This window comes from Aquarana catesbeiana, linkage group LG05, assembly GCF_042186555.1.
Source record: "Aquarana catesbeiana isolate 2022-GZ linkage group LG05, ASM4218655v1, whole genome shotgun sequence".
NCBI lineage: Eukaryota > Metazoa > Chordata > Amphibia > Anura > Ranidae > Aquarana > Aquarana catesbeiana.
The window spans coordinates 577,609,458-577,626,277 of NC_133328.1; the positions used below are offsets into that span (position 1 = coordinate 577,609,458).

The window sequence follows — 16,820 nt, forward strand, 5'->3', positions numbered from 1 at the left end:
ATAATGCATAGCTGCACCAGATTCTGAGTGTTCCAGTTTTAATAACTCTCCCTCTAAGTCTCAGGCTGAGCTGGCTCCAGCCAGTTTTGGATAAACCTATCTGCCGGTGGCTCCCACTGCTGGGAGAGAGCAGTGCTGCTGCTCTTGGGCACAGTGCTGGATTGAGATTGGGCTCAGGTAAGTATTTAGGGGTAGAGAATGCATTAAGGTAAAAAAAACTCCTACCTTTACAACCACTTTAAGATAACTGAAAGTCAGTGTGCTGTGTCTGTGCCCTCTCTGCCATTGACACCTTTGATATGCTGAAATGAAGGCATGGCTTTTATTTTTTTAAATGTTATAGTAACCTTTTCTTGCCTCTTTGTTTTTCTGATAATGTATTGGGTTATGTTCTAGTAAATCAGTTTAGATTCAACTATTGCTAGATTTCTTTTTTACATGATAGAAGAATCAGACTATTAAACAGGCCTCTAGGTTGGACATGTACATCTACGTCCAGTGCACATTGGAGCAATATTCTACTTTTGCCTATGAGGTAGTACCACATGGAGCCAGATTATCCTTTGTGATCTTGGATTTTTTAGCAGAAATTAACATAAAAAAATTGAAACCTCCCCACTCACTACCAGCCTCCCAATACAGTCATTAGTGGGCCATATGCAAAGTATTTGTTGCACTATTGTTGATATCACCAAATGCAGACACTTTATACAGGATTTATGTAGTGTTAACAGTTTGTGCTGCACTTCACGATACAGAGACAGTACAGTACAGTACAGTACAAAGTATAAACAGAAAAGTCAGTGCTACTACCCATACACCACATAGATAGCAGAGCTCCCAGGTGCTCGTTCAGAAAGTACAGTTACAATACAATTCAAGACAAGATAGTTAGGAGGGCCTTGCTCATGGCCTATTTTGTGTAGCTACGCTGATTAGCTGCAACCTTTGAAATGATGAGATCATTAGCTTTGAACTTTGTACTTCAATGTGCACTTGTACGGATATAGGTTTGACGTTCCGTCACCGTTGGTGGTGACTAGCAGTCACTGTGTTTACTTTCCAAATGTAATTTCTATTTTTTTTTTTTTTTTTCACATGTGTACATATTGAATACTGTTATGCATGTCCCATCACAGAAATGATCGACAATACTCCTTTTCTCATCATCTTTATATTGTATGTTCTTATGTACCAAAAAATTTAAAAAAGAGATTATACAAAAAAAATACACCAGAAGAAAATGCGTCAAAATCATCAGGATGCTTTACTCAGGTGCAAAGTGTCCATCATGAGCATAGTGCATAGTTTTTCACATGTTTTTTTCCTTGTGATTACAATTATTTATTACACCAGCATTTGTAAGAAGAGTGGTACTTAGGTGTGGCATAAACAAAATATTTAGAGCTGAATTCAAGGTAGATTTAAACAATGATTAAGTGTACTTTTAGAAGAACCTAATGCAAGTAACTGAATTTTACTTGGTGTCAGCCTCTTGCAGTCTCATGTGCAGCAAACTCAGACTGGAAGAGGTAGAAGCACACCAGGAACTAACCAGGGTTTCTGCAGTGCCCATGTGCTAATAAGAGACATATCATAGTAGGAGCGAGTAGAGTGACAGAAATTAGCTCATCAGTCTGCTGCTGCTCCTTCAGTGTACAATCATGTGCTGGAGGGAAGACAGGACCTGGTTGTATTTAAAGTGGAGCTCCAGGGTCCTTCTGAAAAAAATAAAAGTTAGCAGCTACTGTAGCTGCTGACTTTTATGATTAGGACACTTACCTGTCCACGTATCCAGCGGTGTCTTCATCCCAGCTGATTTTTCAATCAGCTCTCGGGCGCTGCCATTTCTTTTTAGGGAGCTCGGCAGTGAAGCTTTGCTACTTCACAGCCAGCTCCCTACTGCAAATGCGCTTTGTAAATGGCCCGACGGCGGGGGAAGGAGGAGGGGGCCGAACTTCCAGGTGACTTTACCATGGCAAAGTCACACAGAATTGGCGGGAAAGGGTACCTGTCAAAACAAGGTACCTACTCCCCTGCCCCCCCAAAAGGTGCCAGATGTGGCAGAGGAGGGGGGGAGCAAACAAGCAGAGCTTCCCCTTTCTGGGTGGAGCTCCGCTTTAACTGCGGTAGAGGAAATTCAGGTGTTTGGGTTATCTGTGCAGTCTGGCAGAGCTGTGTAAATCTCAAGTTTGAACAGAAATACAATTCTTTTGGTAGGTAATACAACTCTCAGATGTCTATTCATCTGTGTATTTAGGCGATTTGATGCCTTCTCACACCTTATTTTAACACCCTAAATGCCAAAGCAAAGCATTGTGGCTGCAGCATGTGTACACCGCTGACCTCAGCCTTCGCAGCTTGGTTTTAACGCACCCCCTCACCCCCCCCCCCCCCCCCCCCCACACAACTAGAAGTGTAAATGAGCCATTAGATGAGCCTTTATTTCATGTTGCTACAGTACATGAATTCATTACCTGGTTAAAGCAGACGTTCATTTTAAAAACGTTTGTCCAGTTTTCTAATGGTTAGTGGGGTCAAGTCAATATTAGTTTTTGACTGCAGTGATAAGAATATTCAAAGGAGAAGAATGGAAAAAAATTCTCGAATGAACTCAAATGTGGTATTCGTTGAGGAAAGTCCATTCACTCCAAAATAAAATGGTAAATGCAAACCTATTTTTAAGGACTTTCAAAGGGCATTTGTCAAGTCATTGAATGTACTTATATACATTTTCATACTGCTGGTCTCTTGAAAACCCGGTAGCCTACGGCCAGCTTAAAGCAAGAGTAAAGTCTTGTTTTTTTTTTTTTGCTTGTTTTTTTTTAAATAACAGACATGTTATACTTACAGCCCAGATCCTCCTCTTCTAGGGCCCTGCCGGCTCTCTAGGGGCACCCAAGCAGGCGCATACCCGACCCTCAGGTCTAAGAGCTCTAAGTGTCCATTCACACATGGAGCTGCAGCTGCCCCCCCCCCCGATTGGCTCACTTACTGTGATTGACAGCAGCAGGAGCATATGGAGTGTGAGTCCCTGGAGAGGCAAGGCTCTCATGGACATTGCTGAATCGAGAGGGGCTCAGGTAAGTCTTAGGGGTGGCTGGGGGGCTGCTGCACACAGAAGATTTTTTTGCCTTCATGCATAGAATGTATGAAGGTAAAAAACCTTGTGCTTTTTACAACCACTTTAAGTTTACTGTTTTTAGGGAGAAGATGAAGTAAATGTTCAGTGACTGTTTCCATATCACCACTTACTTCTGATACTGATATGCTATTTAGTATAAGAGCCATTATTTTCCTTATAGCCAAATTGACATTCTTTGTGGACATTCAGATTTGCCATATTCAGACAGTGAGAAATGCAACAACAAGACCCTCATTTAGCATTTCATTAAAAATATTGATATACCTATCAATCCTTAAAGAAAAACATGTTTGGAAGTGGTTGTAATTAATAGCAGAATCCGCCCCCCTCCCCTTTCCTTCTGTCAAGAGTAGCTACTCCCCAGCTACTGAAAGAGTAGATTGTTAATATAGAGATCAGTTATCTGTGTCTGCTCCTTAACACTTCAGTGGTGTGTTGAGTCTTGAACTTTTCAGGTCAGAGGTTAGGTCTTGGTCAATGGGCAGCTGTTTGCTAAATTGCTACTTTGTTTTTATATGATTTCAACACCGTAGGTATAGCATAGCACAAAAGAAAGAACTACAAACTAATGTGATAAATTATTTATTAATAGACATCAGTACCTTTTAAATGGATCATAGCAGACAAACTTCAGGTTCAGTTCTGAATGTTAATATCGCATAATGATAACGCTATCATTAGTAGCTAATCCCTATATTGGGATGCCTGTACATAAAAAGTTGTCATTAGCTGTTATTTTGTGACTTAAAATTTGAGACTTAAAATATGTAATACATATGTAATGTATTGTACTAAGAAGTCCCAATGTATTTTTTAGAACAGTAAAAAAAAAAAAAAAAAAAACATTGTCGGGATATCCTTAGATTTGTTTTAACTCGAGCAATAGGAGATAGTGGCTGGTCAACTTTGGGGCTACATGGGTTTTCCAAGGCTAATTTAACCACTTAACAACCGGCCCATAGCCGAATGATGGCTACAGGGCGGTTCGATAACTCTGGGAGGGCGTACTATGACATCCTCCCAGAATGGCGCACGCGGGAGCATCTGTGACCGACGGGCCAAGAGGACCCGGCGCATCACGGATCACGGTAAATGGCCACTGACAGCGGCCGTTTACCACGTGATCGCGCCGTCAAATAACGGTGCGATCACATGTAAACAAACCGACATGATATCCGGTTCCTCTCTCCCCTCTCCGTCCAATGTGAGCAGAGAAGGGAGAGATCAGATGCAGCAGCTCTGTGGGCTGGGTGTGTAGTGCCCACAGTGCTGCTCTGTTACAATTGCAGCACTCATCCCAGCCATCCATCCATCCATGCTGAACCACCCCTCTATTACTCAGCCATCAATACTCATCCATCCATGCTCAGCCATCAATACTCATCCATCCCTCCATCCATACTCATCCATCCCGCCATCCATACTCATCCATTCCGCCATCCATACTCATCCATTCCGCCATCCATACTCATCCATTCCGCCATCCATACTCGGCCACAGCGCCATCCATACTCGGCCACAGCGCCATCCATACTCGGCCATCCCGCCATCTATACTCGGCCATCCCGCCATCAATACTCAGCCATTCCGCCATCCATACTCGCCATCCATACTCAACCATCCCTCCATCCATACTCAGCCATCCCTCCATCCATACTCATCCATCCAGCCATCCATACTCAGCCATCCCGCCATCCATACTCAGCCATCAATACTCATCCATCCCCCATCCATACTCATCCATCCCTACATCCATATTCAGCCATCCCTCCATCCATACTCGGCCATCCCGCTATCCATACTCAGCCATCCCTCCATCCATACTCGGCCATCCCACCATCCATACTCAGCCATCCCTCCATCCATACTCATCCATCCCACCATCCATACTCATCCATCCCGCCATCCATACTCATCCATCCCGCCATCCATACTCATCCATCCCGTCATCTATACTCATCCATCCCGTCATCCATACTCATCCATCCTGCCATCCATGCTCAGCCATCCCTCTGTCATACTTATCCACCCATCCATGCTCAGCCATCCATACTCAGCAATACTCATCTATCCATGCTCAGCCATCCCTCTATTACTCAGACATCAATACTCATCCATCCATGCTCAGCCATCCCTCTATTACTCAGACATCAATACTCATCCATCCATGCTGAACCACCCCTCTATTACTCAGCCGTCAATACTCATCCATCCATGCTCAGCCATCAATACTCATCCATCCTGCCATCCATACTCATCCATCCTGCCATCCATACTCATCCATCCTGCCATCCATACTCATCCATCCCGCCATCCATACTCATCCATCCCGTCATCCATACTCGGCCATCCCGCCATCCATACTCGGCCATCCCGCCATCCATACTCGGCCATCCCGCCATCCATACTCGGCCATCCCGCCATCCATACTCGGCCATCCCGCCATCTATACTCGGCCATCGCGCCATCAATACTCGGCCATTCCGCCATCCATACTCGCCATCCATACTCATCCATCCCTCCATCCATCTCATCCATCCAGCCATCTATACTCAGCCATCAATACTCATCCATCCTGCCATCCATACTCATCCATCCCGCCATCCATACTCATCCATCCCGCCATCCATACTCATCCATCCCGCCATCCATACTCTGCCATCCCGCCATCCATACTCTGCCATCCCGCCATCCATACTCGGCCATCCCGCTATCCATACTCAGCCATCCCTCCATCCATACTCGGCCATCCCGCCATCCATACTCGGCCATCCCGCCATCCATACACGGCCATCCCGCCATCCATACTCGGCCATCCCTCCATCCATACTCGGCCATCCCTCCATCCATACTCATCCATCCCGTCATCCATACTCATCCATCCCGCCATCCATGCTCAGCCATCCATCCATCCATGCTCAGCCATCCATCCATCCATGCTCAGCCATCCCTCTGTCATACTTATCCACCCATCCATGCTCAGCCATCCATACTCAGCAATACTCATCTATCCATGCTCAGCCATCCCATCCACCCCCAGCCATACTCAGCTGTACCCAGCCATGCTCAGCCATACTCGGCGATACCCAGCCGTACTCTGTATGTGGTCAGGCTGTGAAAAAGTCTCACCCATATGGTGTCGCCATACTCAGGAGGAGTAGGAGAATCTATTTTGGGGTGTCATTTTTGGTATGTACATGCTATGTGTTAGAAATATTGTATGAATGGACAACTTTGTGTTAAAAAAAATGCGTTGTCATTTTCTTTCCACATTTTCCAAAAATTTGTAGAAAAAAAATACATGTTCAAAAGACTTGATATGCCTCATAGATTATATGTAGGGGTGTTTTCTTTCCAAAATGGGTTCATTTTGGGGGCGTTTCCATTGTCCTGGTGCTCCAGGGCCTTCAAAAGTGTATGAGGTAATCAGGAAATTAGTGTAATTTATGCTCCAGAACGCCTCAAGGTGCTTCCTGCATGTTGCGCCTCTGCATGTTGCGCCTCTGTATGTGGCCACGCTGTGTAAAAGTGTCTCACATGTATTATCGCCATACTCAGGAGTAATAGCAGAATGTGTTTTGGGGTGTAATTTGTGGTATGCATATGCTGTGTGTGAGAAATAACCTGATAATATGACAATTTTGTGGAAAAAAAAGAAAAAAAATCTTGATTTTGCAAAGAATTGTGGGAAAAAAATGACAACTTCAAAAAACTCACCATGCCTCTTACTAAATACCATGGAATGTCTACTTTCCAAAAAGGGGGGGTCATTTGGGGGGTGTTTGTACTTTCCTGGCATGTTAGGGTCTCAAGGAATGAGATGGGCCATCAGTACTTCAGGTGTGATAAATTTACAGAGATAGGCACCATAGCTTGTGGACTAATTTTCACAAAGACCAAATAATATACACTGATTTGGGTTATTTTTACCAAAGAAATGTAGCAGTATAAATTTTGGCCAAAATTTATGAAGAAAAATTACCGTACTAATTTGCAAAATTTTATAACAGAAACAAAGAAAAATGCATTTTTTTACAGAATTTTCAGTCTTTTTTCTTTTATAGCACAAAAAATAAAAAACCCAGAGGTGATTAAATACCACCAAAAGAAAGCTCTTTTTGTGGGAAAAAAAGGACAAAAAATTCATATGGGTGCAGTGTTGCATGACTGAGTAATTGTCATTCAAAATGTGAGAGCACTGAAAGCTGAAAATTGGTCTGGTTAGGAAGGGGGTTTAAGTGCCCAGTAGGCAAGTGGTTAAAGTGTATCTGAAACAAAACTTTTTTTTTTTTAGTCTTGGACAAGTTTGTCTTGTGTTGTTTGTTTGTTTTTTTTGTGTGTTATTGAGGAGATTTATTGTAGACTTAACAGCAAGGGAGAACAAATCTCTCCAAAGTGAGGGAACTACCATCTTGAAAATGTCCCTTTCCTCCTTTTTCTAGTACTAGCTAAAAATTTTTGATTTTTTTTCCCCCCTTACTTTAGTCCCTATGACATTGGTCACCAGGACATAGAGATAGTAATTATCCCCAGTGGGGACATAATCAGCAATAAAAAACATGACAGGCTTGCAAACTTCCACACTCTATCCAAAACTACAACAAACCTTATGATTTAGATACATCTTTACCTTTAACTTAAATTTCTGGTTTGGTTGGATTTTGGTTAGTGGACTCTACCCACCGATAGTTTTTGGTGTGGAATGCTGAATACAAGATCTACACTCCTTGGTTCCTTCTCCTACTGGCCCTTGCTTTATTGGTCTCATTCTTGCTGGGGTACCAAAAAGTTGTAAAACTCTTGTGGGAGACCTGATGCCATCCATTCAAGGCTACACTTACATTGAGGTGCTTGGAAATTAACGACTTCAGCTTCAGACTAAAACAAACACATGGAGCACATCACTGAATGAAGCTATCTTCATTTATACAGTGGGGAAAATGATTAGTTAATCCCCTGCAGATTTTGTGAGTTTGCCCACTTACATAGAAATTAACGGTCTAAAATTTATATCAAAGGTTTATTTTAAATGATGGAGAAAGAATATTAACCAAAAATCCAGAAAAACAGATGATACAAATGTTATAAATTGAGTTGCCGTTCAGTGAGTAAAATAAATCTTTGATCCCCAGCAGCCAACAATAATTCTGGTTCCCACAGACTGGCTACAGTATGTGCTCATGTGATATACAGATTAGTCCTGTCAATTTAAGAACGCCTTATGTGTATAAAAGACACCTGTCTACAGAATCTTTTTCTTCCATTCAAACCCATCATGGGCAAGACCAAAGAGATGTCAAAGGACATCAGGGACAAGATTGTAGACCTGCACAAGGCTAGAATGGGCTACAAGACCATCAGCAAGAAGCTTGGTGAGAAAGAGACAACTGTTGGAGCGATTATTTGCAAATGGAAGAAATACCAAATGACCATCAATCGCCCTCGGTCTGGAACTCAATGCGAAATTTCGCCTCATGGGCTAAGGATGATCACGAGAAAAGTGAGGTATCAGTCCAGAACTACATTGAAGGAGGAGCTTGTGAATGATCTCAAGGCAGTTGGGACCACATTTCCCAAACAAACCATTGGTGATACAATACGTGCCCATGGATTGAAATCCTGCAGCGCCCGCAAGGTCCCCCTCCTTAAGAAGGCACATGTACAGGCTTGCCTGAATTTTGCCAATTAATATCTAAATGATTCAGGGAAGGATTGGAAGAAAGTGCTGTTTTCAGATAAGACCAAAATTGAGCTCTTTGGCATTAACTTGACAGGCCGTGTTTGGAGGAATAAAAATGCTGACTATGACCCTAGGAACACCATCCCTACAGTCAAGCATGGAGGTGGAAACATTATGCTTTGGGGCTGTTTGTCTGCTAAAGGTACAGACTGACTTTGCCGCATTGAGGGGCCAATAGATGCGGCCATGTATTGTAAAATCTTGAATGAGAACCCCCTTCCCTCAGCCAAAACACTGAAGATGGGTCATGGATGGGTCTTCCAGCATGACAATGACCCAAAACATACCACCAAGGCAACAAAGGAGTGGCTCAAGAAGAAACACATTAAGGTCAGGGAGTGGCCTAGCCAGTATTCAGACCTTAATTCTATAGAAAATGTATGGAGGGAGCTGAAAATTTAAGTTGCCAAGGAACCTTAAGGATTTAGAGAAGATCTGTAAAAAGAGTGGACCAAAATCCCTTCATGTTTTCCATGGGTATCAAATCCTTATTTTACTCAGTGTACTGCGACTCAATTTATAACATTTGTAGCATGTGTTTTTTCTGGATTTTTGGTTGATAATTCTGTCTTTTTCATTCAAAATACACCCATCAGAAAATAATTATAGACCGTTCATTCCTTTGTAAGTGGGTAAGCTTACAAAATCTGCAGGGTATCAAATAATTATTTTTACCACTATATGTGCACTCCACCTTTGTACTACAATGGTGAAGGATAGGCATAGGAAAGCCACATGGCTGTAACAAAACCCAAAATAAAAACTTTGTTGAAAATGTCCTAAATTCTCCAGTTTGCCTCTGAGGAGCAGAACCATGATAAGCATACAATGTCAGATAGTGGTATACAGAGGTTAAAGCTAAATGTACAACCTGTAGGACTCACGCTGATTGCGTTCCCTGTATATTTAGGCTCGTTGAGAGAAAACAAACAGGAAGCAGGTGCCTCTTAGTTAAGACTGTATAGTTTTAATAGACCAAGTGCATTAAAAACAATTGTCAGCTTGAGAAAGGAGCACGCACTACAGACATCCCCCTAGTGCACATGCTCAGAAACGCGTTGCCATTTTGTCTGTGACACCATCATGCCACATGCTGTGTTCCAGTGCTTCCCTGTAATCCACCAGCTGCTCTCCAAGCCTCTCTTTGGACTTCCCTGTAATCCACCAGCTGCTCTCCAAGCCCCATGTTGGACTCTGCACACATGCTGGAAGATTCCTGCTGGTCAGGACGCCGGCCATGAGACGGATTCACAGGATGTGACCCCCTCTGCTTGAAGCTGTGATGGAGGTTGGTGTAACCGGACTATCCTATGCCTGAGTAATGAAACTTAAATGTGAGTGTTTTTAATGCACCTGCTTCCTGTTTGGTTTCTCTCTACATGTTTGGAGTCTGCTTCGGCTCCCCCTGCAAGGCTGCCCTGTCTGCATAGACTGTTTCCTCACACAGAGCTTAACAGCTCAAAGGACATTTGTATGGACTCTAATCTCATGCTATATACTATAACCTGCGCCACTATCCATTGTATTTCTTTATTCAGGCTCCTTAACAGTGATACCTTTTCTTGTATTTTGCAACACAGACAAAATGCAGAAAGTAATGTTTTCAAACGAAGCATATGCTCTTATACACACTGGGGAAAATTTATCAAGCCTGGAGTAGTCAGAATCTGGAGCAGCTGGGCATGATGATCAATCAGCTTTTATCTTCAGCTTGCTCAGATAAGCTTTGAAAATAGGAGATAGAAGCTGACTGGTTACTATGCACAGCTGCTCCAGATTCTGGCTGCTCCAGTTTTGAAAAAATTCCCCTTAATGTGTTGCAATAAATTATACAAAAATCCAAAATCTTGCATTTTGAATGTGCAGCATGTCTTCCCATCCGAATCCATTGAATGGGTAACCTTTCAAACCACAACACATATAAACATGCATCATGCGCTTTTTTGTAACTGACTTTTTGTACAGCATTTTGTTGAGTTGAAAAAGTGAGACAAACTGTTTATACTTAGCTTGTCTTGGCCTTTTACCTCTATTATCGAACAGAACACAGAAAAGTCGCCCTGGGACTTTGAGTGAGGTGAATACGTATAGCCATTAAGCATACCAGAAGTAAACATAGTCTCAATATTTATATAAAAAATGTCATATGCATACAAATAGCATAGATGGGCGTCAAGCTGATAAAATAGTACAGTACAATGTAAAAATTGTCATGGACATACAATACATATAAAATGCAGTAACACAAGCATCTACTATAACCCTACACATTTTGCGAGACAAGGCTCGCTTCTTCAGGGGTTTATGCGTGTGTAGTATATCTGAAATTATAATAAACAAGTGTATGACCCAGTGGTGATGGTTAAGACAAAAGCTAAGAGGGGTCTAATGGTAGAAGACCCCATACTTACCAATCGGCCTGGCCAGATTACCAAATGCTGGCTTCTCAAAGGACGGCAATGAAAAATATCCAGCGAGGGAGCTGAGGAGGCAGAAGCCAACCTGACCCCAACAGGGGACAACCGGAAGGCAAACACAGCATGGGTAGAGGTGTATTTAACGGAAAGTCTCACAATGTCCATTGTGGATGTCAGCTAAAATATGAATATATCGTGTGTGTGTGTGTGTATATATATATATATATATATATATATATATATATATCTATATGCATATGAACCTAAAACCTGGTTCAATGCTTATACAGACTTGGAGACTAGGGAAGGTGGAAAAAAGGTGTATAAAATATTTATAAAGTGATGTCAATATAAACAAACCCTATGAGTAGAAATGAAAATCCAATTCTGTGAGAGCATGTGAAAAGAGCCGTATTGTGAAATATGCGCTCAAGTGTAGGGGATGAAAAATGACCTAGATAGGGTGAAGAGATGAATTGATGGATGCTCACCCACAGCCCAATTAGAGCTACCGCCCGTGGAGTGGAGACAAGTGAAAAGGAAATCTCAGCCATGTCAAACCTCCAATTTGTACCCCCAGGAGGGCTATGCCCCAACGCCATGTACGAGGGGCAGGGTGCAAGAACGTTGCAAATGCTCGCCGCCAGTTAGGGGTGTGCATGCCTGATGGTCCCTGGGCCACCTGTGATGGCACACTATGGGCGGTATCTCTAATTGGGCTGTGGGTAAGCATCCCATCAATTCATCTCTTCACCCTATCTAGGTAATGTTTCATCCCCTACACTTAAGCGCATATTTCACAATATGGCTCTTTTCACATGCGCTCACAGAGTTGGATTTTCATTCCTACTCGTAGTGTTTGTTTATCTTGACATGACTTTATATATATTGTTACACCTTTTTTCACCTTCCCTAGTCTCCAAGTCCGTATCAACATTGAACCAGGTTTTAGGTTCATATGTATATATCTACATATATATATACAATATATTCTATATTGTTTTACGCCTATTTTGCTACTTCAACATTTATTGAGAGATATATATATATTCATATTTTAGCTGAGATCCACAATGGACATTGTGAGACTTTCTGGGAAATACACCTCTACCCATGCCGTGTTTGCCTTTTGGTTGTCCCCTGTTGTCCCCTGTTGGAGTCTGGTTGGGTTCTGCCTCCTCAGCTCCCTTGCTGGATATTTTTCATTGCGGTCTTTTGGGAAGCCAGCATTTGGTAATCTGGCCAGGCTGATTGGTAAGTATGGGGTCTTCTACCCTTAGACTCCTCTTACCTTTTGTCTTAACCATCACCACTGGGTCCATACTTGTTTATTTTCATTTCAGACATACTATGTGCTGGAGTCTTCTGACTCTGCTACTGCTCGTTACATAATTGGTGAGTTTGAAAAAAGACACAAGTCCATCCAGATCAACCTGTGTGTGTGAGAGTGTGCGTTTATGTCAATAGTACATTGCATATCCCTGTATGTTGTGGTCCTTAAGGTGCCCATCTAATTGTTTCTTTTTTTAATTATCTATGCTCCCTGCTGATACCACTGCTTGTGGAAGAGAATTCCACATTCTTACCACTTTGACAATAAAGAACCCTCTACGCAATCTAATTTTAGTGAATGGCCGTGTGTCTTTTTAAATTCCCTTTCACTGAAATGTTTTCTTTCCCTAGGCTAGGGTCACCAGTATGGTATTTGTACATTGATATCATATCCCCTTTCAAGCGTCTCCTCTCCTGACAGAATAAGTTCAATGCTTGCAGCCTTTCTCCATAGCTAAGGTCCTCCAGTCCCATTATTAGCTTTGTTGCTCTTCTCTGAACTCTCTCCAGCTCCAGCACATCCTTCCTGCAGCTGGACCAGAGTCTTGTAGAGTGGAAGAATTATCATTTTATCTCTGGAGTGAATCCCCTTTTTAATGCATGCCCATATTCTGTTGTCTTTGCTTGCAGCAGTCTGGCATTGCATGCCATTGCTGAGCCTGTCATCTACTAGGACCCCCAGGTCTTTTTCCAGCCTGAATTTCCCCAGAGGTTCTCCCCCTAGCGAGTAACTTGCATGCATATTTTGGCACCCAAATGCATTACCTTACATTTTTCAACATTAAACCTCATTTGCCATGTAGTTGCCCACCCCATTAATTTGTTTAGGTCGTCTTGCAAGGTTTCCATATCCTGTGTAGAAGTTATTGTTCTGCTTAACTTTGGATCATCTATCCTATACTGTTTATCCCATCCTCCAGATCGTTTATGAACAAATTAAACAGGATTGGTCCCAGGACAGATTCTTGGGGACCCTGATTTCCACACCAAAACATTCCGAGTGCTCCCCATTTATTATCACCCTGTAGCCAGTTTTCAGTCCGGGTGCTTCCCCCCCCTTTGGTCCATGCTGACAGACCTTCGTTTGTACAGTAAATGTTTGTGGGGAACTGTATCAAATGCCTTTGCAAAATCCAGATACACCACATCTACGGGCCTTCCTTTATCTTGATGGCAGCTCACTTCTTCATAGAAGGTTAATAGATTGGTCTGGCAAGAATGATTCTTTGTGAATCCATGCTGATTACTGCTAATGATACCTTTTCATTACTGAAATCTTGTATATAGTCCCTTATCATCCCCTCCAATAGCTTACAGACTATTGATGTTAGGCTAACTGCCCTGTAATTCCCAGGGATATATTTCTGCACTTTGTTAAATATTGGTGTTATGTTGGCTTTTCTCTAATCAGCTGCCCATTCCAGTCAGTAAACTGTCCACAAAAATTAGGAACAATGGTCTGGCTATCACCTGACTGAGTTCCTTAAGGAACCTTGGGTGCAAGACATCTGGTTCCGCTGACTTATTTATGTTAAGTTTTTCAAATCTATTTCTAATTCTGTCCTTTGTTAGCCATGAAGGTGCTTGCTATGACATGCTATGAAAGTTAACATTACCGTCTTGGTTACTGTATCCCCCTGTTTCTTTTTTGAAGACTGAGGAGAAGAATATATTGAAAACCTTTGCTATCTCTCTGTCTTTTGTAACCAGATTCCCTTCATCACCGTTTATGGGCCAATATGTTCTGGCCTCCCTTTCTTACTATTTATACATTTAAAGAATTTCTTGGGATTTTTTTACTCTCCTCCGCTATGTTAATGCAAGTGGCTGACGCTGTGTTCAAATAACTCAGCTGACTCCTCCATGCCTGATGCTGGAGCTATGGCTGGAATAGTTGTGGACAAGGAGGCAGGTTTAGCCACTCTGGCAGCTGCAGTGGACTGCGCATTAGTCTCTGCTTGGATGACAGAGGATGAGGATGGTTTAGGATGCCAGTCCACCACCTCCTCTGCATGCTGTGACTGGATAGCATGGGCAACATCACTAAACAGAGGAAATGATGCCCTGCCTGAGGACTGACCATGTCCACCTTAGGCTGTGGACACATACGCTGCTGGCCCCCTCACAGTGCCATGGGAAAGTCTGCCTCTTCTTGTTGTCCTCCCAGACATGATGGGGGGATGTTTATTAACAAAATGTAATAAAGATGTGGAAATGTGTACGTGGATGCACTTTAATCAATGGGAAGTGGTGTTTGGTGCAGTTTAACTTGAGTACTTGTTAAACAAACACACTCCACTGATACACTATAATATACTTCTGCTTTTTATGTTCTATCTTAGCCGCCCTGATTGCACCCCTATATTTCTAATTGCATTCTTTGTAAAGTTGGAATGCTGGCAATGACTCCTCAGCCTTGTATTTTTTAAAAGCCTTTTCTTTTGCTTTTATATGGATTTTTACGTTGGAGTTGAGCCACCCAGGATTTTTTTAGCTCTTTTAAATTTATTTCCCATTGGAATGCACTGGCCACCTTTATTTAGTATGCTCTTAAAGCACTCCCATTTTCCCTCTGTGTTATTTGTTCCTAGGATTTTATCCCATTTAATATCATCTAGCAGAGAGCGCAATTCTCAGAATTTTGAAATTCAGTGTCTTTGTATTACTCTTGCACTTCCTATTTCTGTGATTTATACTGAAACGAATTGACTTGTGGTTGCTGTTTCCTATGTTGCCCCGTATCTCCACGTCTGCGATCAGGTCTGTATTGTTAGTAATCATTAGGTCTAGTAACACTTTTTCTTGTTGGTGCATTCACCCTCTGACCTATGAAATTGTCCTGCAAGACATTTAGGAAATGGCGAGCCTTACACGAATGTACGGTTCTTTCTGCCCAGTCTATATCTGGATAATTAAAATCCCCCATTATAACGACACTTTCCATCCTTGCCGCCATTCCAAACTGTGATAGGAGGTCTGCCTCCCCCTCCTCCCTCTGGTTAGGGGGCCTATAGCATATGCCCAGTATTACTTTCCCCTTAGTTTTCTCCCTTTGAAGCTCTCCTCATAAGGATTCCACCTCCCTAGCACCATTAGTGATATCATCCCATACTTTCACTTGCACATCATTCCTGATATACAGGCATACCCCTCCCCCTTTTTTACCCTCCCTATCTTTGCGATATAGAGAATACCCCTGAATGATTGCCAGCCAATCATGAGAGCTGTCAAACCAAGTCTCTGAAATTCCCACAAAATCTAAATCCTCCTCGTACATCAGCAGCTCCAGTCCTCCCATCTTGTTAGCCAGACTTCTAGCATTAGTGTACAAGCCTAGTAGTTTTGTCCGGTCACATACTATCTCCTTGTTATTTTTTATGAGGCTACATGGATTTGTCAACTTACTTACCTTGGGTTTAGGTATTCTAGTCACCCTACCGCTAATGCCCCCAATACTACACGCTGAACCTTGTTCCATGCTGGCTCTCTACATTTGGACCCTCCCACCATTACTTAGTTTAAAAGCCCCTCTAACTTTTCGGCCATATTCTCGCCCAGCGAGCTGCACCCTCCCCATTTAGGTGCAGTCTGTCCCTGCTAAAAAGCCGGTAACTGACTGAGAAGTCGGCCCAGATCTGCAGGAACCCAAACCCCTCCTTTCTACACCAGCTCCTCAGCCACTTGTTAATTTCCTTAATCTCCTGTGGCCTCTCTGGTGTGGCTCGAGGTACCGGTAGTATTTCTGAGAATACTACCTTGGAGGTAATATTCCTTAATTTAGCTCCTAGGTCCCTAAAATCATTTTTTAGGACTCTCCATCTTCTTCTGACTTTGTCATTGGTGCCAACGTGTATCATGACAGCTGGGTCCTCCTAAGCCCCTCCCAAAATTCTGTCCACCAGATCCGTGATGTACTGAACTCGAGCGCCCAGTAAACAACATACAGTTCAGCGCTTACGGTCTTTTTGACAGATAGCCATCTCTGTCCTTCTAATAATTGAGTCCCCTACCACCAGAATCAGTCTTTCCTTACCCTTTGCCTCGTTCCCGCCCTCACTGGAGGAGTTTTTTCCCTGGCAGCTAGGGGCATCGCTCTGCTCCAGCAATGCTGGTCCCTGACTGGTTATTCCAACGTCACACAACAGGGCGTACTTATTGGAATGTTCCAGCCCAGGAACGTCCTTCC

The 16,820-nt window shown here is 42.8% G+C and overlaps 1 protein-coding gene across 1 annotated transcript in view; it reads left to right on the forward strand.

The window, feature by feature from the left end:
* VPS13B (vacuolar protein sorting 13 homolog B) overlaps positions 1-16,820 on the forward strand; it is a 1,301,055-nt gene that overhangs the window by 1,195,711 nt on the left and 88,524 nt on the right. The window lies entirely within an intron of this gene.